The sequence below is a fragment of the Myotis yumanensis genome, unplaced genomic scaffold, assembly GCF_028538775.1.
Source record: "Myotis yumanensis isolate MYYU_CA2020_CCGP unplaced genomic scaffold, mMyoYum1.0.hap1 SCAF_6, whole genome shotgun sequence".
NCBI lineage: Eukaryota > Metazoa > Chordata > Mammalia > Chiroptera > Vespertilionidae > Myotis > Myotis yumanensis.
This window is the reverse complement of record NW_027223757.1, coordinates 49,164,133-49,186,342: the sequence shown is the minus strand read 5'-3', so window position 1 is coordinate 49,186,342 and position 22,210 is coordinate 49,164,133. Positions and strand designations below refer to the sequence as shown.

Sequence of the window (22,210 nt, the reverse complement as noted above, 5' to 3'; positions counted from 1 at the left end):
TATAGAGCAGGAACATGCTGGTCTGACACCCACGTGTGGTGCTTTTTGCATCAGGAGCCTTCCATGAGGAGCAAGGGGTCCTAGCTCCATAGCAGACCCCCAGCCCAGGATTCCAGAGCTGGGAAGAGAAGTCCCTGTAACTTTGAGCTGTAAAAACCCATGGGGATAAAAATGAAAGCATAATTATAAAGACAATTTCTAGTTTGAAGTTCAACAAATTCCCTTAGTATGATTTTTGTCCTTCGAAGGAAAAAGTCCTTTGCTGTCTGGGTTGCAGAGCCATACCTCTGCTTCAGGTCAAAACTGCTGTCCTTGCAGCTACCTGCATTGTAAATTGCTAGCATCGTACCAAATGTTCCAAAAGGAACACTATAAATTAACTTGCTTGTTCTAGGCTCTTAGCAACATGTTCCACATTCCTGAACTAAGCATTTCATCTCATTTAGCTTATTCCAGCTTCTCTCGATACTTACTCCCTAACTTCTATTCCATTATACCCGTTGACAGTTCTGATGCCCCAGCTTGATTATCAGGGACTCCCATTCTCTCATTTCTAGATTTTCATCCTCCACTATGTCCACCCATCCCATTTGCAGGGTATTCTTCCTCTCAAGCAAGAGCAAACCCAATAGCAGCTCTGCACTTTGATTGTGGTGCAATCTCTTTAGTCTCACCAAGACTCAATGTGTCCCTCAATCTAAAGTGGCTCCAGGAAAGGAAATTTTATCTCCTTCAAGTGCACACTCTCTTGCCTGGCCTCAGGGCAAATTAGTAGAGCTAGGTCAGGATATACAGGCTACCTTTCTTGATGTTAAGTAACTTGTAGAAACAGCACACACCCTCTAGCTGTTTTGTAGGCAGTGTTTCTTAGGGTTAAGTCACATTAACATTTCAAATTCTCCCTTGTTAACATAAATTGGAAAAACAACAACATGGGATTTTTAAAAAGGAGTAGTTGGAAAGCATATTTTTCTTCATGATAATACAATTTCCTGATTTTTTTCTTGAAATAATCCAGCATACAGGTCTCTTGAAATAAAATGACTTGAGACTGAAAATAAACATGTTTTTATACTCATAGCCAGTCGCCAAGGACAGTGAAGAGAGTAGAAAGGTCTCACCCCATCAATGATCCTAAATATATAGACTCTAGACTGAAATTCCAATGAAATTCTTTACAGCTCATAGAAGGAGATACTCACATTATAAAACTTTCCGAATGGGACCCCCATAAATGCAGAATTGAGACTCCACCTCTGTTCATCAGAGCACATGGGTTTCTAGCTTTCTGGTAGTATTTGATTTTTATTTTCTCCAAAAATAGTTTATAATGTTAACAATTTAAAAAATCTATTACATGTAGACTGACTGAACTACCTATTTTGCATAGGATGATGCCAATTTAAGACTCTTGTGCCTGTGAAATTATTAAAGGTGTCTTCGCAAAGGTTGCTTGATATATTGCATGGTCAGCTAACAAGGCTTTGATGACTAGTACTGTATGTTCCAAAGTAACTTGCAGAAATAGTGCTCCATGAACCATATGTTTAAAAGTATAATATTTACCTATCTGAAGGCATACAATGTGTTTTTCTATTCAAAGAGCACTTTTTCAAAGAAAGAAAGAAAAAAAAAAAACCTCTCAGCAGAGGCCCTGGGTATGAATATTTAGATTCCATGATTAGATTCCTTTGAAAATGTCACATTGGTTATTACCGCTGCACTGTGCAAATTGCATTCCTCTCCCTAGAGGTCATGAAACAAGAGGAACAATAGTTTATCATCCACTTCACAAATAGATGTAGTACCCAGCTAACAACCTCCTAGGGAATCTTCTCACATACTTGGTGTGGAAAGGACGGACACATGTCAAACCTTGTCACCTCTCTTGTATTTGAGTACAAAGTGTAGCAAACTAAGTCTTTGGTTTTTCTGGGAACAAATAACACAGTGTTGGATTAATGGAGAGACATTTAATTTCCAGTTTGCAAATCAAAACTATATCTGTAGCAAATCCTACCACAATGGTATTCAAATCATATGTTAGTGGCTTGAAACATCTGCAATACTGCAACTCATTCTAAAAACCCTGCTGGTTTGCAGCACTGATGGGAAACAGCATGTAAGCTCCAGGGAAAACTGCTCTGTGGAAAATAGAATCCCCCCCTCTTACCCGTTCACTCTCTCCCCACTTCATGATACCCATATTGTTCACAAAGTATTGTTAGAAAGGAAATTCCAACTCTTCCCAGAGTTTGCAAACCCATCGAGAATCTAATTAGGACAGGCTACCCTCTAAAGCTATAATAATAATAATAATAATAATAATAATAATAATTCTAACATAAGAAAGAAAAGTCTAGAATAATCCCAAGAATTAAACAGAAAACCTAATAATCTTTTTGTGATTGATTTATCACTGCACCAGTTATGATTTAAATCAAGTTCTTCTCTGATAGGAAATTAATTATACCTACATAGGTTGGTATGGGAAGAGAAGTCACAGTTTGATAAGTATAGAGAATTGTGAACACTATGAATAGCTTATTCTACATTTATTTATTTTATATAAAAGAATGGTTTATTTATAAAACTGAAGATGAATCCTTAACTGAATTGTCTATAAACAAAAGCTGACATGTTTATACATGTATAATCTAGCAATTAGAACAATATGAAGATAAAGAAGAAGAAAAGAAAAAAAAACAAGATGGGCAATAAGACCATAAAAAAGAATCATTTGGACATTTTAAATAATGTCATGGTGCCAGGCCTACCCAAGTATTTCCAGGGAATTTAAAGAATCTAAATGGCCAAAACCAGTTTGGCTCAGTGGATAGAGCGTCGGCCTGCGGACTGAAAGGTCCCAGGTTCGATTCCGGTCAAGGGCATGTACCTGGTTGTGGGCACATCCCCAGTAGGAGATGTGCAGGAGGCAGCTTATCGATGTTTCTCTCCCATCAATGTTTATAACTTTCTATCTCTCTCCCTTCCTCTCTGTAAAAAATCAATGAAATATATTTTTAAAAAAGAAAAAAAAAGAATCTGAATGAACTGCTTATGGAATGGCTTGAAACATCTGCAATACTGCAACTGGAGAGGACTGGTTTTGCAATGGCAGCAAAGGATCAGTTCTGGAAAGTTCCAAAAAGTGCTGGATTAAAGCTTATGGCACGATTGAACTATTTCACCTGTACAAAATTAGAAAAACAAAAGCATAAATATTAAGGATGGCCTGAAGTTCTCTCTTTCATGATTTCTAAACTAACTGGAAGTCCCACAAAATAAAATTAGGTTGCTGAGCAACTTTATGCTTTTATTTCTAAGGTGCCTGTTCAGTCCACACAGCATTGAAATTACATTTCATTTCCCACATTACCTTCCTGCGATATGGAGCTGTTTCTGGGGAAGACGGTGGTGAAGAGGAGAGAGATGCAGTACTATGTCACTCCCAGAACCATTCTATCTCATGTATGTGGTTTTTAACTTGTCTCTCCCACTGGGTGCATCTCTTGCAAAATAAATGGAAGGCATTGTTTCTATTGCTGCATTTAAAAAAAAAAAAACACCTCAGGGCCCTCCTCCCTGAGTGTCAATTTTCTCAGTGATAATCACAACCTGGCTATTAGCTACCCAATAAATCCCTAATATATTTTCTGGTCATTATCTTAGACCAACTGTGTACTTACCAGCAATCCAACTTGGCCCTTTGGGTAAAGATTTTCCATCCTCCTTTTGGCACCAGAGGTTTTACAGTACATGCTGCCTTGGCCAGAGTGGCTCACTTGGTTGAATGTTGTCTCATGCACCAAGAGGTCACCAGTTTGATTCCCAGTGAGGACACATGCCTGGGTTTCAGGCTCAATCCCTGGCAGGGGGTGTGCAGGAGGCAGCCAATCATTTCTCTCTCTCTTCCTCTCTCTCTCTCATCAATAAAAACATATTAAATAAATAAATAAACAACAAAGTACATGCCAATGGCCTCCTCGTTTGCCTCATCCCCAAAGTCCAGCTTCTCTATTGTGTACCATGCTTTACAGGACTTGGAAAAAGGGTTCCCCGTGATGGTCTGGTGCTGGAATTTCCAGAAAAGTCTTCCAGTCTCCTCTTTTCTTATGTTGCCAGGTTCTATTGGTCCTTCTTGTTTTTGAAGCAACTAAAGTGAGGCTCTGACAATAATGTTGGTGAACTAAATGATTAATTCAAAAATGAAATTGTTTTAGTAAGAATCTTATCCCTTCTCCAATTTGAATAATGGTGCATATTGATTTCACAAATATTTTCTTTCCTAAGTACACAGTTAATAAATACTAAAGCTAGAAATTTCATTCTGCAGTCCTATGGTTTCAAATCCAAACATTTACATAATACTGCACCATCGCTCATTAATTTAAAAGTGATGGAACTGTTTTGATACAAACATACATATAAAATTATACATTGTTACTCATTTAGTTGATAAAATATGCAATTGGTTCATAGTGTACTTAACTATATTCCTTCTTTTCTTTCCTTTATTTATATGTAGCTTATTAAATGCATGAATAATAGTTGTTCTTTTGTAAGCATATTGAAAATATAAATCTAGTAGTCTTTTGGAGTCTACAAAGTTTATGAAAAAAAAAGCATAAAACTGAATACTTCTTTCATTTACTTTTCTAGCTCTTTATCTTTTAATAGGAAGTTTGATTTCTGATAAATGTGCATGAGTGAATTCTTTTATATTAAATACTAGAGGCTCAATGCACAAAAATTCATGCAAGAGTAGGCCTTTCTTCCCCTGGCTGCCAGTACCAGCTTTCCTCCGGCACCCAGGACCCAGGCTTCCCTTCTCCAGCCACCGGCAGGCACCTAGGACCCAGGCTTCCCTCCCTCTGGCCAGCCCTTGGCACCTGGGACCCCAGGTGGCTTCACCCGGGCCCCGGCTTTTCAGGAAGGATGTCCGGAATGACATCTGGAAGACATCCGGTCTATTCGGTCTAATTAACATATTACCCTTTTATTAGTATAGATACTCATTTTTTACCTGCCATAATATTTTGAGCCTACCTTGTTGTACAAAGAAAACAGAGTTGGGACAGTTGACAAAGGGAGAACATGGATGAAATGGTAGCTGGGGTAGGTGGAGGGAGGGAGGAACAGTTAATGACCTCATAACACTATTTTCCCCAAATTTGAAACTTCTTTTTTGGGCTCATTCTGATGAAGAAATAATCATCCCATTCTGTTGATTTGGCCAATGAAAAGTGAGAGGAAGTGGCATGTGACACTATCCTGCAGAAGCTTTAAGAACTACTGGTTAATCCACTAGTCCACTCATCTATGTCTAAGATAAGGGATGCTCCATTCCTCTGGGCTCTGGAGTAAGGAGTTAAACTGACTCATGATGGATGGAGTAGCATGAGTAAGAAATAAATGGTTATTGTGAAGCCACTGAGATTTGTGGTGTCATTTATTACCACAATCTGATTTAGCTAAGCTTATTATACAAAAAGTGATACCCAAAAGTGAAATACTGCTCTAATCAGGTATCTATATATCTATATATTATGCAAATATCTACATATCTATATATTATACATATATACATATATACATATCTATATCTAATCTATATATAGATATATATGCTTTTGAGTGTCAGATAGTAGGTGATGAAGAAATTATTAATGAAGGCTGGAAAGATGGTGATATGCTTGCATGGCAAAACAATTAGTAAAGCTATCATCTGCTGTAGCTTAGAAAGCAGATGATGCATCTAATATATATTTTGGCTTTGGTTGTAGGAATGGGAAAACAGGATATTGATAGCTTGAGTGGGTTGCATTAGACAAGGCACTACAAATTAAATTGGTTCAGAAAAGACTTGAACGGATTGCAAACACATTGGAAAAAAACTGAGAAAGTCCTGAAATTCCAGGAAATGTGGAGTAGAAGATGTAACTGGTTGCCATTTCCAAAATCTAAGATATAGCCAAGAAGGACTTTGAAAAACTATGGCTGGTTAAAACGCAGTCTCCCTGAGAGTAAGGAGAAAATCAAGGCATTTTTGTAACTTAAAAAAGAAAGGGAGGAAGGAAGGAAGAACCCATGGGCATCTAGGTACCCAACAAATCCTTTGAATTAGTTAAAATGACCCAAGTAAGAAACTAAAAGTATAGCTATCCTTAAAAAAAATAGTAATAGTCCTGGCCAGAACCTCAGTGGTCAGAGTGTTGGCTGAACACTGAAACGTAACAGGTTTGATTCCTGGTCAAGGTCACATTCCTGAATTGCAGGTTTGGTCCTGGCCCCAGTCGAGGTGCATATAAGAGGCAACCAATCGATGTGTCTCCCTCACATTGATGTCTCTCTCTCTCTCTCTCTCTCTCTCTCTCATTCCTCTCTCTTCTTCCCCCTCCCTCCCTCCTACTTCTCAAAAAATAAATATAAATAATATCCTAGGCCCTATAGTTAGTGGTCGCCAAACTGTGGCTCAACAAACCATGGCTCGAGAGCCACATGCGGCTCTTTGGCCCCTTGAGTGTGGCTCTTCCACAAAATAACAACTTCTGTGCATGGGCCACGAAGTTTCAATCGCACTGTATGTGCCCACCCGCACGTGGTATTTTGTGGAAGAGCCACACTCAAGAGGCCAAAGAGCCGCATGTGGCTTGTGAGCCATGGTTTGCCGACCACAGTCTAGAGCAGTGATGGCGAACCTATGATACGCGTGTCAGAGGTGACACACGAACTCATTTTTTGGTTGATTTGTCTTTGTTAAATGGCATTTAAATATATAAAATAAATATAAAAAATATAAGTCTTTGTTTTACTATGGTTACAAATATCAAAAAATTTCTATATGTGACACGGCACCAGAGTTAAGTTAGGGTTTTTCAAAATGCTGACATGCTGAGCTCAAAAGGTTCGCCATCACTGGTCTACGGTGAGGATTAACAACAACAAAAGATCAACTCAAATTGCCAGCAAAATAAATTGAGAGAGAGAGAGAGGGAAAGAGAAAGAGAAACTTGTATTTAAAATGTGGGGTTTGGCTATTTATATGCAGAGCTAATTGTAACCAAATACGTAGATAAAAAGTTACCTCAAGTCCTTTTTTTTAAAACAGCACTGATTATTTTATTATCTCCATTGTTTTCTTTTAAAAAAATTTTTTGTATAGATTAAGTTATTACATATGTGTCCTTATCCCCACATTACCCCCAACGCCCCCCCACTCATACCCTCACCCCCCTGTTGTCTGTGCCCATTGGTTAGGCCTATATGCTTGCATATAAGTCCTTTGGTTGATCTCTCCCGCTTACCCACACCCAAAGAACCACCAGACTAAAACATACAGTAACTCATTACTCACAAATCGACTTTTGCATTCTCCACCTGGCACTGGCTAGAAGCAGGCTGAGAAATCTGCTCCGCCCCCACGGAAGACATTTTCTAATTTCCCTTCAGGTGTAACCACAATGGCACATTGAAAAGAAAGCAACTTCTAGTGAGCAAACCCCAGAGCCATGGGAACAGCTGGTGGGGAGCTACTGCCAGTGAGATGAACTCAAGCCTGGCCACGGGGCCTCCTTCCCTCCACTCCCTTTCTTTTCTAGGTACCCACTTTAACTCAGTTTGGAGTTGAGAACTCTGACACTCCCTCTAGAGGCCACTAAGCATGTCTGCAAGTCCTGGTTTGCCTGGGATAAACCTGCTTTGCACCAGGTGTTCAAGCATAATTATTAATAACATCCCCTTTCACTCTGAAAAGTGCCCAGGTTTAGATGACACGTTATAGAGGGCCCTATTCGGAGTGGAGTTACCCTGCTCAAACCTTTTCACTCCCAAGTTCAACGTAAAGAAATAAAATTTAATCCTATTACGTCCTAGAGTGCTGAACAAAAGCAGAACAATTACAGATTTTTTTTCCCCCTGATGAGTTAGGATGGTTATTTAATATGGTCTATTAAAAAATAAAACCTGTGAGACACACCTTCCTCAACTGGACAAAAAAGGAAATGAAGTCAATACTGATAGTAAATTACAATGAGTGCCGAATTGTTCTCCATTTTTCGGACCTAAAGACCCTGAAAAGGTTTCATACAAGACAAAAAAGATATATGGCAATGTCTCTGCCTTAGAGAGACTCCCGCACTGAGTTCCACTGTGCTGCCTTGGCATAAGCAGTCTTTACTGCTAGAGCAAATGAAAATGTAATCTGAGGGGAGTGAAAAACTTGGAAAATCCTACACTGTTAGTAAATTAGGTCTTTTAAAAAAGGAACATCCTGCCGAGCTCAAATAAATCAATGTGACTCTAAGAAACAACCCTGAAAGGTAAGTGCACTTTCAGGGTTATGTCTTTGTTCTCTTTCTTTCTGAGCTACTTGACTCATGTGGTGAAGAAAATTTCTCTTGATATTTTTTTCTTTCATGATCTATACGTTACTGAGCCTGATGGACTTAACTCACCAGAGCTTTAATTACAAAGCAATACAGTTGCTGCACAGAATGGCAACACTGTGCTACTGAACCAACTGGGCGGGAGATGAGGCTGGAATCTTGCATTCCCTTCGCTTCATAAAGATGAGAAACTGACCAGATGCCCTAACAGCAGGGCTTCTTTCTGCTAAAAGGTAGTTAAACCTTACAAACAAATGTAGTGATTTGAGATCTTATAGAACCAGAACGGTTAACATCGTTGAAAAAACACCAGCATGATCATATAGTACATAGAAGCTGAATGAGTCACTCGTAGAATTTTCAAATATTTCTCTTCCTTCTCATTATTTCTCCAAGTAAAAAATTAGTTGCCCTGCTCGTTCCATTGTTCAAATGAAATAATAGCTCAAAATTAGAAAATAAAGTACCTGCTAACTTATGTGAGGAAAACAGGTCCCTGAGATTCAAACTGTTCATACCTGTGTAGGATGAACAACTTCCCCAGTTTGCCTAAGGATTGTCCTGATTTTCACACTGAAAGTTCTGTGTGCCTGGAATACTTGCCGGCGGGGAGGGGTGTCTTTCATTCAGAACTTTATGAAAAACATGGCTAATTTAATTGGAGTGATTTAAAACACAAAATGAAATCAAAAACATATATATTGTGATACAATTAATTTAACCATAAATATATGCATAGGTATATGTAACAACATTTGACTATTAAATAAAGTTCTAATATCAATATCTTTTCCTTGTCACTCACTTAAAAAACTAGAACGAGCCACTATTGCTTAGAATGTTTTATTCATTTTTGTTCCATGAGTATCCCTTTGCTTCCTTCCAAGTTCTGCTGTCTTCCCTCTGCGGCTCACACTCCTTTCATCTCACATGGCTTGTGCTTTTCTCTTTCTGTTTATGAGGCCCATTGGCTTCCTGCCTGTCTGTCTCCTCTCAAAATCTCCCATTCTGTGACTCTGATCATACTACAGGGAAGGGATCTATGTTTTATATTTTGAGAAGCAACTAACTTCCTGATTGGCATCCAAATTGAAAACTGATTTTCCCCATTGGCCAGAATCACGGAAACCATTGTAAGTTCTATGGAACGTGTGTGATAGCATTAAACAGACTTTTGGCCACAACAATTTTAGATGGCTCTCTTCTTAATGGTTTCCACTCAGCATCATGTGTGACACATGTGCTAGCCCTTAAGTATATGTTGTTTAAAACACCCATGTACACATATTGATTTCTTGTGTTTTCTTTTTAAATCAGCTTTTGCAATATATATTTGAGTGTTTATACACATTTTTAGTCAAATTTTATAACTTTCAAATACTTTCTGTAAAAGTAGTTTTGCCTGTTTCTCTCTTTTAAAAAATGACCATTTTATACACCAAAAGTCCCATGTTTTATTACTAATTGAGCATGCACAGCATTTGGGGTGAGGGGTGGGGGGTGGGGAAGGGAGGTTGTGTTTTTTGTTTATTTTTCTTTATCTTCAGCTGGCTTCCTCTCCACCAGACACATACTCCTCATTATCAGTACAAATTAATTATTTGGATATTCTTGAATCTATGGATATTTAAAATTTTATTTCATTATAGGTAATTTTAAATAAAGATTACATCTAACTTTTTTTTGTTTGCTGATTTCTCATGATGAAATCAATATTTGTACCATATTATAAGATTTTAGTTGTGTTTTAAGCTATATTTGCATAAGAAAAGTAACTTCCTGATAGTAGTTTAACCTGGAAAATGGGATACATACAAAAAATTTGAATAGTGAAATTTGGCATCAAGCATAAAGGTTTCAAAATAAATTCAATGTTCCATGTAGTTAATATAAACCATAAAAATTTTAAAATAGCCAAATAAACATCAACAACAAAACAGTAATAAGCTCTCTAGTTAACTCTATATGTAGCATCTATATATATAAAAAGCCAGCGACCAGAACACCAGGATGATGGGAATTACTGGTCACTATGACACCCACTGTGGCTAGCCAACCGGCCGGATTGGATTGGGGGCAGGGCCAGCCCGCCAACCTCCTGCAGCCCCACCTCCTGGCCGGCTCCATTCCCTAGCCAGCCCCGCCCCAGATTGGACCCCTCACCCTGATCGGGGGTGGGGCAGGCTGGCCAACCTCCCACATCCCCTCCCCCCTCCAGCCTGGCCCTAATCAGCCCCCATCGGGCCAGGCCAGCCAGAGACCCCACCCATGCACAAATTCGTGCACTGGGCCTCTAGTTATCATTATAAGAATATATCAAGGATGGGGAATATATTGAGTCTCTTTTTCTGTGTAGTTTGGAAATATTTTGCCAAATGTAGAAAATCTTTCTTAAAACAAACAAGCAAACAAAGTTTATTGCAAATGTCCTACATACCAAATAGAGAACATCAGCTTTGATCTGTAGCAACCAACAATCTGTATGTCCTAGCCACACACAGACCAACATGTTCAGGTATTGTATTCCTAAGGGGTTACAGGATTGACTTGAAAAAAAGGAAAAGGAAAAAATAGGTAAAAAAACAGCAATTATCTTTTCCAGATTAAATTACCATATTGAAACCTTATGATTTCTTTTGTTTATACCTGAAGATTTCTAAAACTCCTCCAGAGAATCGTCAGAGAACATAGAGCTGGTCTGCAAATTGATGGAGCCCACTTTGCCGGTCTAAAGGAGTTACAAGAACAGAGAAGATATCAATACAAAGTTGTAGCTGAGGAGAAAATGACCTGCAGGGCACTAATACTTTTCATTATGGCAACAATAACAACAAAAACATGAGATCTACCCTCTTGACAAATTTTTAAGTGTACAGTACAGTTTTTTTAACTATTGGCATAATGCTATAGATCCCTAGAACATTTTCGTCTTGCATTACTGAAATTTATACCCATTCAACAGCATCTTGTTTTAACTACTAAGACTTCAGGAGGCCTTTTAAACCCTGCTACTCAAAAGGCGGTCCTCAAACCAGCAGTTTCCGCACCCCCGGAGACCTGAGGAAAAGGCAGGGTCTCAGCCCCACCCTCAGACCTGCTGAACTGGAATCGCCTGGCCTGTGACCTCGATCCCCATCGGAAGGTACTTTATAGTTTAAAAACCATGGCTCTGAAATTGCTGCATTACTTTATGCCTCTCAGGCAAAAACCTTAGAGAGAGTAAACTCCTCTGTTGTGGCATAATATGATAAAATGTGTGAAAACAATGCTAATTTTTTAAATGTGTGGTTTGGGGCTACTATTCTCATGGAGTCATTCTGAAGACGAAACACAAATACTGCCTTTCAGAGAGGAATCTTTTTGCTTTCAGGAGACCTCTGAATTGCTGCCTCCTAAAGAGCCTGCGCGTTTGTGGAGATAATCCTGTTTCTATGGATTTACCTGCAGCGTCTTCAGCCAGTGTTCCAAAATGTATCGATACCATTCAGTACGGCCATGCAGTGTTGCTTCTTTATTTCCATTATTCTTTTTGTCGCTTTTTGCTCAGCTGCTGTATATACTGTATGTCCTGTAATACCAAACAATCCAGTGTGCAATTCTAAAAGCATCATTCACAACAAATAAGTGCCTTGGTCCGATTTGAGAAAAACGCCATAAATGTGCTCTTTTATTCCCTCAAAGAGCTACAAGACAGGAAACACCACTGAAAGTCATTTTCTTCGGGAATCATTTATACACAGATTCAGGGAGCTATTTGGCAGAGGCAGCTAGTTAGAATACGAATGTCGCCAGGCCGTCCTCTGAAGTGAGCAGGTGGAAAGCATGACAAGACAAATGCATTCTCTTCTTGACTTTGCATCAAGCTTACGTGGTTTCTTGATTCTTTGAACAGCACTTGGATTTCTGACTGTAGACAAAATATATATAACAATGCTGGACATGAAATCTCAACAAAAGTATAATGTAGAAAGAACTTTCTCCCCACTTATCTTTTTTCTTCTTTCCTAAATCTATTTTTAATATTCCATCTTCTAAGTGATATCGGGCAATAAAATGACAAAATTCTAAAAACTTATGGTACATTATTAGTCTCTCATATTCACCACAATTAAGCTTTATTACTAGGCATTTTGCTCATCTTTTTTTTTTTTAATTAGAAAAGTAAAAGGTTCCCTAGAATCACTACTCAAAGAAGGACTCTTCATATTTTAACCATATTTTCTAAACTGAAAATTGAACATACAAGTAAGTGACGGAGTCTCTCTCTGCCTCTGTTTCACAGAGGAGGGGGGGCAGGAAAGTGGGTCGCTTCTAAGGACTGACAGCGGTGGGAAGGATCCAGGTCATGGATAATCCATTTGAACTTCTGAGAATGCGAATGCAACCGTGTATTACATTTCTCATTACCTGGGTAGGCTGAGCCTATAAGCCCAGCCCATTTTCTAATCCTTTCAGAAGGCTAAATTGCTGGGAGCTTTGCAGGGTAGCCTCATGCACCTCATACTTCCAGCAATAGGGAATGACTTGTAGTGTTGGAAAAATCAGAAACTGGCAATAATTGTGTCTGTCTAGGACAAGTTTCTCTCAATGTTATAATAAACAGAAAATGTAAAATATAAGTGTCCTGGTAATCATAATAATTTAATAAGTAAAACAAATTGCATCTTTGATCCAAAATCACTAGAATAGTAATGGAGTTCAAACTGTTAGCATTTAGACATTTTATCTAATCTCTTTAAGTTACTGATGTTCACGTTTTAAGTAAAGGTAATGCAACTCCATGGCAAAAACTTCTATAAAAATATTTAGAATTAGAGAAGTGACTTCTCTCTCCCATTTCAGGTGCAACTACTCCAGCTGCTACCATCATGCATTAACTTTTATCCCTTACAATGTTAAAAAAAAAAAAAAAGCTATATACATGTAATATCTACATTAGGGGCCTTCTTGTGTTTTTAATAAAAGAATTAAACTTTGAAGAAAAGTGAAAGGAAAAGTTGTTCTTTTTTAAAAAAAAAAAATCATGGTATAGGTAAAACCTATGGGGATTCAATAGAACTTGAAAGACTACTTTTAAGTATTCTTGATCTAAATGATCTAAGGGGATTGTGAGAATTAATGAATAGTGGGTTGCAGACTAGGTCAACACAGAACTTCTCTACCCTATTACCCTGAAAAGTTTTTATTGTAGAAGCATATTCTTATCTCACTGTCTGATATTTGCATTTCAGTTGGATATTTGCATTTCAAATGGTCATTTAAATATAAGATAGTTTATGGAAATCTAATAAAATTACAGAAATACAGGCATTCATTTTTCAAAATATGCCAGAATTATTTCTATTAGAGAAATTAATTTGAAATTTGAAATGTAAGTTATGTAATTTCAACACATATTGAGTCTCTGCTTTGTGTAAAACACAATATTAGGCACTAGAGCAGTGGTTCTCAACCTTCTGGCCCTTTAAATACAATTCCTCATGTTGTGACCCAATCATAAAATTATTTTTGTTGCTACTTCATAACTGTAATGTTGCTACTGTTATGAATCGTAATGTAAATATCTGATTTGCAGGATGGTCTTAGGCGACCCCTGTGAAAGGGTCGTTCGACCGCCAAAGGGGTCGCTACCCACAGGTTGAGAACCGCTGCACTAGAGGGACGGTGATAAAGTTTAAGGTGATTGCTAGTTCTTCATGTACACATCACACAATCAGCACAAAAGAAGCGCAGGAGTTAGTTTCATTAAAATCACAATCCTATATAATAAAGAGTTAATGTGGTAATTAGACCAGATGGCGGAACGGCCTTATGGAATAACCTTCCTGAATGACCAGTGGACAGGGCCTCGGGGCCATGAGGCAGCCGGGGCTATGAGGCAGCCGGGCTGTGAAGGTTGAGGCAGCTGGGGCTGGGAGGGCAGAGCCCCTCACATGAATTTCATGAGTCGGGCCTCTAGTGAATTATAATAAACCTATAATACTAATTGTATCTCAATCACTAACAGTGAAATAAAAAGAACCAGTAGTATTATGAGGCCACATATTTTGAACAAATAGGATGAAATTATGTAGTACACAAAGATGCGATATTTTAGATGAGAAAAGCAAGCCAATCTTGACCCTTCAATTAGTCAGCAAATTTTCTTTGTAAAGGACCAAATTGCACATATTTTTGGCTTTGTGGGTCATTCAGTTTATGTTGTAACTACTCAACATTGTACCTGGGGTGCAAAAGCCACCATAGACAATAGGTAAATATTAATGAATGTAGCTGTGTTCTAATAAAACTGTATTTACATAGATAGGCAGTGGGGCTGGATTTGGCCCATTCGCAATAGTTAGCCAATCCTCTCTACACAATGTTTAAATTACTTAAATCACCTCTTGAAAAGTAAATTCCTGCATGACAGTATCTGTTGGTTGTAAGATTCCTATACCTGATAAACAAACCACCTCAAAAACTAGAACTCTGCCATGTGTGTATTTTGTGCTGAGTTGAGCATTGAAATTACTCAGTATGTATTGAACCAGGACCATTTAATGGCTTAATATGGGAAGATAAAACACTAGAGGATATATTTCATGTGACAATTTTATATAGCCTCAGGGGATAAACTAGATAAGTTGCAGCATTTTCCCCATTTCCATTTCCTATATTTTCTGTACTTTTATGATTTATTCAAGATGAATTAATGAAACAGTTTTTTACTTAGATCTCAAGTATTGAAGTTTAATGTGCTACAACCACTAGTCAGACTAAACTATTTATTTAAAATGACAAAAAAACATTGATTTTACATTTTCTTAAAAGAGATGTATTATAAACACATACATACAAAAAAATCGAACTAAAGGTACTATAACCCATTGCAAATACCAACAGGTTCCCTAAATTAAAAGATATATTTGGCATCTCTAAATTAATTCAGAGTTTACCACATAGAGTACATTTTTTTTTTACTTCCTAGGAAACTCTAAGATTAAAATGCTATAGCTTTTATTTGAAGATGAATAACCAGGAAGGGGGAAAAGAAAACTGTATGAAATACTCTCAATAAAGAACTCCATATATATCCTATAAGTATAGTAATAAAATTATGTTTTGCATTGCAAATGATATCCTCTGTGTTTCTTACTACCTAGTTTTCAAATGCTGAAAAGGCAACCTTCTCCTCTCAATCTTTAACATCTGATTAGAGAAAAATGTAATTTTTAAGTTGACAACTGTAAAGGTTTAGTACACATAAATTTTACAAATAAATAATACAAGCCTGTGATATATTGAGGGTGATTTATAAACAAATGAGATATATGTCTACTTAGTTCACTTCTTTTGATGCCTTATAATTTATAGACATAAGCAAATCTATAAGAGAATTAAAGCCCTTCGTTGAAAGATCCCAGAGCTTTTAAAAAAACTTTAAGCAAGAAATATTTTAAACTTATTCTTCTAAATAAGATATTGAATTTAACAAGTTTAGTAATGTGCATAAAAAAACTAAGAAAATATTTAGATTCTATGCCTCTACAAATGTTCATGAGTGATCTAGCCTTTGCAATTTTATATTACAAGACAGTCTTGAATATTGGTCTACCTTACATTCTTAACATTCAAGGTCATATTGACTCACTTGAGATCATGCTAGGTTTCATATTGTCAGGCTCTTGGTGATTTTCCATGATGAAACAAAGTAATAATATCTATCTCATAGACCTATTTCATACTTGCATTTATAAAACTACCATGGCTTGAGCTGATGTAGATAAAGAATATTGGTAAAGGCAAATAAAAACAATATCTTATTTAGAATTCTTATACAGAACTATTTTTCTGGCCCTAGCCAGATGGCTCAGTTGGTTGGAGTATTGTCTCATGCATCAAAAAGTTGAGGGTTCAATTCCCAGTCAGGTCATATAACTAGGTTTTGGGTTTGATCACAGGTCTGGGCACATATGGGAAGCCAACGATTGAAGTTTCTTTCATCCATGTTTCTCTCTTTCTCTCTCTCTAAAATTAATAAACATATACTCAGGTGAAAATTAAAATAACAAAAAAGGAGGAAAAAGGAATTATTTTTCCAGAAGGTGTTCTGGGATAGTCTCTAATTAGAGACAGTTTGCTACATGGCTCTTTTTTTATTGATTGAATTTTCCCTCAAGTATCAGTCAACATCTCAGGGAATGCCAATTTTGAATATGATATTAACATCTTTTTTTATTAATTTAAGCTCTATAATAGTGATTTGGTTTCAAAGTAGAAATAAACTGAGTAGATTATTTTGTAAATAAACCTTATTAAAATGTGTATTTATTTCAAATGTATCTTTAGTATTGACCTTAATCCTGAATAAAAAGAGTAGAATATTTTAGAGTTATAACATTTCTACATTTTTCTCATGATTTCTTTTTCCATGGCATATTTGCTTCTGAGTGTCCATGTGTTATGAAACCATCCAGTGGCCAAATGAGGTGAACATACGTAGAAAAATTGAATGTGTCATGTGCTGCTGTGAACAGTTTTAGATTGAATTCTTTCAAATGGGTTCCGCAATGTCAAAATGCTCAGTTTGTGATGGATGTGTATTTATCAGGCAGAATTTTGTGATTTTTGGGTCCGCCCCAGAACTACCACTTCATGAGGTAAAACATAAAGTAAATTATAGAAATTTTACAGTTAATTATATTCAACAATGTTTAGAGTTTAAATCCAAATTCCACGGTTATCTTTGATTCTTAGATACGTTTCTAATTGAAGATCTGTTTCTTCAGCTGAATGAAAGGAGAAGTGAGCTGGATAAATTTTGGCAATCTCTGCTACAGTCTTAAAATAGTGCTTTTAAAACTAAGTATTATCAATTCAGTTTCTGGTTATTTATTGCTTCACACAAGGCACATAGGCATGCTTCATTTTCAGGGTTTTATGATTTAATTTTCTTGCCAATGACCTCCAAGTAAATCACAATGCACTTTTTATTAAGTAACTCCTAATAAAACTAATTATTCCTTAAGAAACCAATTATTCCCTATTGTATGGGGCCAGGCCATTAGTGAAATATCATAAGGGAAAAAATTAATATAAGATACAGCAAGAATAGACACCGGCTTATGTAGGCATGTATTTTGAGATATGGCAAAAACCTTTGCTTATCTAGATACCTGAATACTTAGTTTCAATTTAAATATATTATAAATAGTTCCAGACTAAAGATAATTTACTGGATAAAATAATCATTTAAATACTGACATATTATATGCAATATGGGGAAAATGATTATACATAGAATGATTCGTCCCTATTTTAAAAAATGAACTACTTTTACTCTTATCTAATAAACTTCAGCTCACAGAGTATTCTTGTAGAAGTCTTGTTTTAAACTTTTTCATTTACTTGTATCTCCATTAACATTACTTGCTAACTTACAAGAACACTCTGGCAGCTTATTTTGGTTAAACTTAAGAAAACTTTCTTCCTAGTTTACATATATATAATAAATTTTTATTGATTTTTTAGAGAGAAAGGAAGAAAGAAGGATAGAGAGATAGGAACATCTGCCCACAACCCAGGCATGTGACCTAACTGGGAATTGAACCAGTGACTTCTTGGTTTCTGGGTGGACACTCAACCTCTGTGCCACACTGAGCCACTCTTCCTAGTTTATAAGCATGCTTTTATTTTTATTATTATGTCCATAGCAATGTTTGGTATGCTTCTTGAAATGAATTATACAGAACAGATATATCACAATTATATAAAACTCATTCAGAATGGAAAACAATCATTAAAGAAAAAAATGCATATTACAAAGCCAAAGAAAATTAGTATCCAGAGCACAAGACCAATACGAATGTATTATTTTCAACTAGGGGCCCAGTGCACGAATTCGTGCACCTTGAAAGGAACTGTGGACAGTGAGGCTGTGGTAGGCACAGGGGTGGGTCTTGGTCAATCCTCCAGAGCCCCCTCCCAGCCCCACTCCTGCTGCTGCTCCCATGCGCTGACGGCGCCAGCACTGCTCATACCTGCTGATGGTGTGGAGTGATTGGGGCCTGATGGCACTGAGCAATTGGGGCTGGTGCCAGCAGCGGGTGCGAGCGGTGGCTCCAGCACCTGCAGTGGGTGTGAGCGCCAGGTGGGACGGCAGCATGGGAGCAAAGAATTTTCAGTAACCACCAGAGACTCGCCCCCATGACAGCAACCGACGCCCTCCGTGGTCTGGCGTCCTCGCTCACCTGCTCCACCATCCCACCACAGCCATGCCTGCCATGTTCCACACTCTGCCGCCTGCTGCTGATGCCCGCCATGTTCCACACATGCCCCCTGGTGGTCAGTGCACGTCAGAGCGACCAGTTGTGCAGTTGTTCAGTTGTTTGACTGTTCTGCCCTTCAGTCTATTTGCTTATTAAGGTTTTATATATAGAGATAGTCATTAAATTCGGTGTGTGTACACAAGCAAGAAAGTAATTTGTTTTACAGTAGCAATGAGCAGCTTTAACTACAACTTTTAAATTATTTAAGAATTTTCCCAATTTTTTTTCAAACTGGTAAATTTTTTAAAAATTGGACTAAATGTGAATGTGATTTAGCCAATGGGAAATATACTTATAAGAATTAAAAGAAAGCATGTGTCATATCATTGCTTCAATAGTTACCAGGATTTCAAAATTACTCTCCATCATCTCATGAGAGTATCAGTAGCTTCAAGATGTAGAGCACCTATGCTATAGGGTATATTTCATATATTTTGCCAAATATTATTTCTTCAGATGTAAATTATTATATTTTAAACCCAGTTGAAGGAATATAATTTTCTTGAAATATAACATATAAAGTGTTCATCTTTTTACAATAAAATTGGGAATCATAAAATTCATTTATGAATGAATGATTAGAGAGAGGATATTCCCAATGACACCATAATTGGAAATGACTTCCACAGTCAAGCTGGCCTGCCATCCACCTTGTGGGAGAGATGTCCTAAAGACGCATGCCAAGAGTGTGAGGGTAGCACGCTCCAAAGGAAAACTGGCAAGCATTTGATTCACTCATATTGGAACTAAAAGTGGCATCTGGAAATAACTTAGAAGTAAGTTAGCTGTGCTTTTGATATGAGAAATGCTTTAATTCAAACTGAGTTAAAGTTGAAACAATTTAAATGGACAGAGAGAATGCAGTCTTTTTGTTATTATACCACTTCCTATTGATGATGACATTGTGTTAGGATGTAAGTTCAGAGTACAGAGGCAGTATTGTTTTAATAGAGAGTTCCCAATATGTTTACCATTTGTCATATGTAGCACATCTGCTACAGTCCAACTATGGCCAATTGATGCTCCCCACTTCATTAGGGACCAGGGCATGGGGAGGTGATGTGTGCATTGTCATGAATAGCAACAGCATTGTATCCCATGGCTTCTAATCACCAAAAAGAAAATATTTTAAGGATAACTCCTCACTCTACCTTGTCCCCATAACATTCTGAACTTGAGCAGATTACAAATCCTGATAGACACCCATGGATTGGCTTATACCATATGCAATTTCCACTTTAGAAGTCAAATACTAGAAATTTCATGTGGCTCAAATTTTGGATGAATCATGTTAAATTCTAAATGGGATCCTCTTTTTAAGAATCACTACTCAGAGGTCATACCTGAGAACAAGCAGCGCGAGGGACAACACAGTCCAAGTTCTGAGACTGACCAGCCCTTGCTGAGAGGGCAGCCAAGCCGAGGCACTAGCACTGCCCAGCTCACCACCCTCCTGGGCAGCACAGGAGGGTGCCTGGGGAGGAGACCGATGAGCAAAATCACATTTCCAGTCAATTCAGGGTTTTTTAAAAGAGAATATTCTGCCCTAACCAGTTTGGCTCAGTGAATAGAGCGTCTGCCTGCGGACTCAAGAGTCCCAGGTTCAATTCCGGTCAAGGGCATGTACCTTGGTTGTGGGCACATACCCAGTGGGGAGTGTGCAGGAGGCAGCTGATCGATGTTTCTCTCTCATCGATGTTTCTAACTCTCTCTCTCTCTCTCTCCCTTCCTCTCTGTAAAACATCAATAAAATATATTTTAAAGAAAATAAAAAAAAAATAAAAGAGAATATTCTCTTTCCTCACATCCCTGCTGAGTAAGGGAACAGTGGTGCATCTCCTCCCCACAACAGAGTCAGGTATAGAGCCCATTAACAAGGGATTGCTCATCAAATTAGGCGGTAATTATGGCAAATGTTATTTACCTTTTGTTACCTGACTAGATATCACTCAGGTGCCCAAGTTGTTGCTGGAAGAGTGCTATGAACTAAATTTGTGCCTCTCCCCAATATATATATATATTGATGCCTTTATCCACAATGTGATAAAATTTGGAGATGGGGTCTTTGGAAGGTGATTAAGTTTAGATGAGGTCATGAAGGTGGGGTTCTGGTGATGGCATTAATGTCCTTATAAGTAGAGATATCAAAGAGCCCCCCCCGCTTCCTTGTGAAAACACAGAGAAGGTGGCCTTCTGCAATCCAAGATGAGAGCTTCCAAGAGAACCTAAGAAAACCTAACCATGCCAGTGGCTGGATCTCAGACATCCAGCCTCCAGAACTGTGAGAAAATATGTTTTTGTTGCTTACGTCTATGGTATTTGTTATGGCAGCCCAAGCAGATTAATATGCAGACCTTTAAAACAGATGATGAAATGGGGGTGGAGTCAAAAATAGTTCCAAAACCACCACCTCAATTTTTCAGTTCCCAAGCGTTATGGAAGATAGGTCCAATGTTTGCCCATTGTAGGTGAATTTGGGAATAATGGAAAGTGAGTAAGATTGGAAGCTGCAGTCTTGCCTGGAATCATAGTCCTCTCAGGCCCCAGGTATTATGATCCCAGGTCAGTTTCAGTCACTACAGTGGCCAAAGGGCCACCAGTGATGGAGAAAACCCCTTATCAAAAGCATCTACTATGTGAACACCACCCTGTTCAAGAACATTTCCATTTCTCCAAAATATCGTCTGTGCCCCTTTGCAGCCAATGCCCCTCACCCCAGCACTCCCTGTCTTGGCAATCAATGACCTAACTTCTGTCACTACAGATTATATTAGTTGTTCTAGAAGTTCACATAATGGAACCACACAATGTACTCTTTTTATCACTCAGCATGATGTTGTTGTGATTCATCCGTATTGTTGCCATGCATCAGGAATTTCATAATGTAAACGATAACATAAACAGAGCCACATTAAAATGGAGCCCAAGCTGCCATGCCAGAGGAATTGCCTTGCAGGTCTTATGCCTCAAAACTTTGGAATGTTAAAACAGGGCAAACTAATCTTTGAACTGGGTCTAAAGCAACCACATGCCTTGCAAAAGAACTGTTTGCAAAAGTAACAAGAAAGCAGATATTATGACTACTGGACTGATGACTACTGGGCTGAGAATGAAAGACCCTGTTTAGAATTGACACCGCTACATTACGTGATCTGCACCAATATAAATGCCTTCCTTCTAGTCATGTACTTGTTCCCCTTTCCTTTCAAATGAATACCCATTGCCTTTGTCTCCTAATTGGAACATTATTTGGGCTTCTGCCTAAATCAATGATTCCCAAATAGCTGTTGTTATTGATCTCAAATAAATGCTTATTTGCCTCCTAAAAAAATACATATTGGAAACAAATAACAGTGATTCCAGATGATGCTAACACAGGGAAGAAGATATGACTCAGGGTAAAAAAAGCTCCACACTAAAGCTGTTAAACACAAGTCTGGTAGGATTCAAATGTTAGATTGATTATCTTAAAGTAACAGGAATAAGTTTTATAAATAGAATTATTCTGTTCTA

The 22,210-nt window shown here is 37.8% G+C and overlaps 1 pseudogene; it reads right to left on the bottom strand.

Annotated features, from left to right (window-relative positions):
* LOC139012848 (annexin A2 pseudogene) overlaps positions 1-18,691 on the bottom strand; it is a 64,633-nt pseudogene extending 45,942 nt beyond the window's left edge.
* Positions 18,692-22,210: the final 3,519 nt, after the last annotated feature.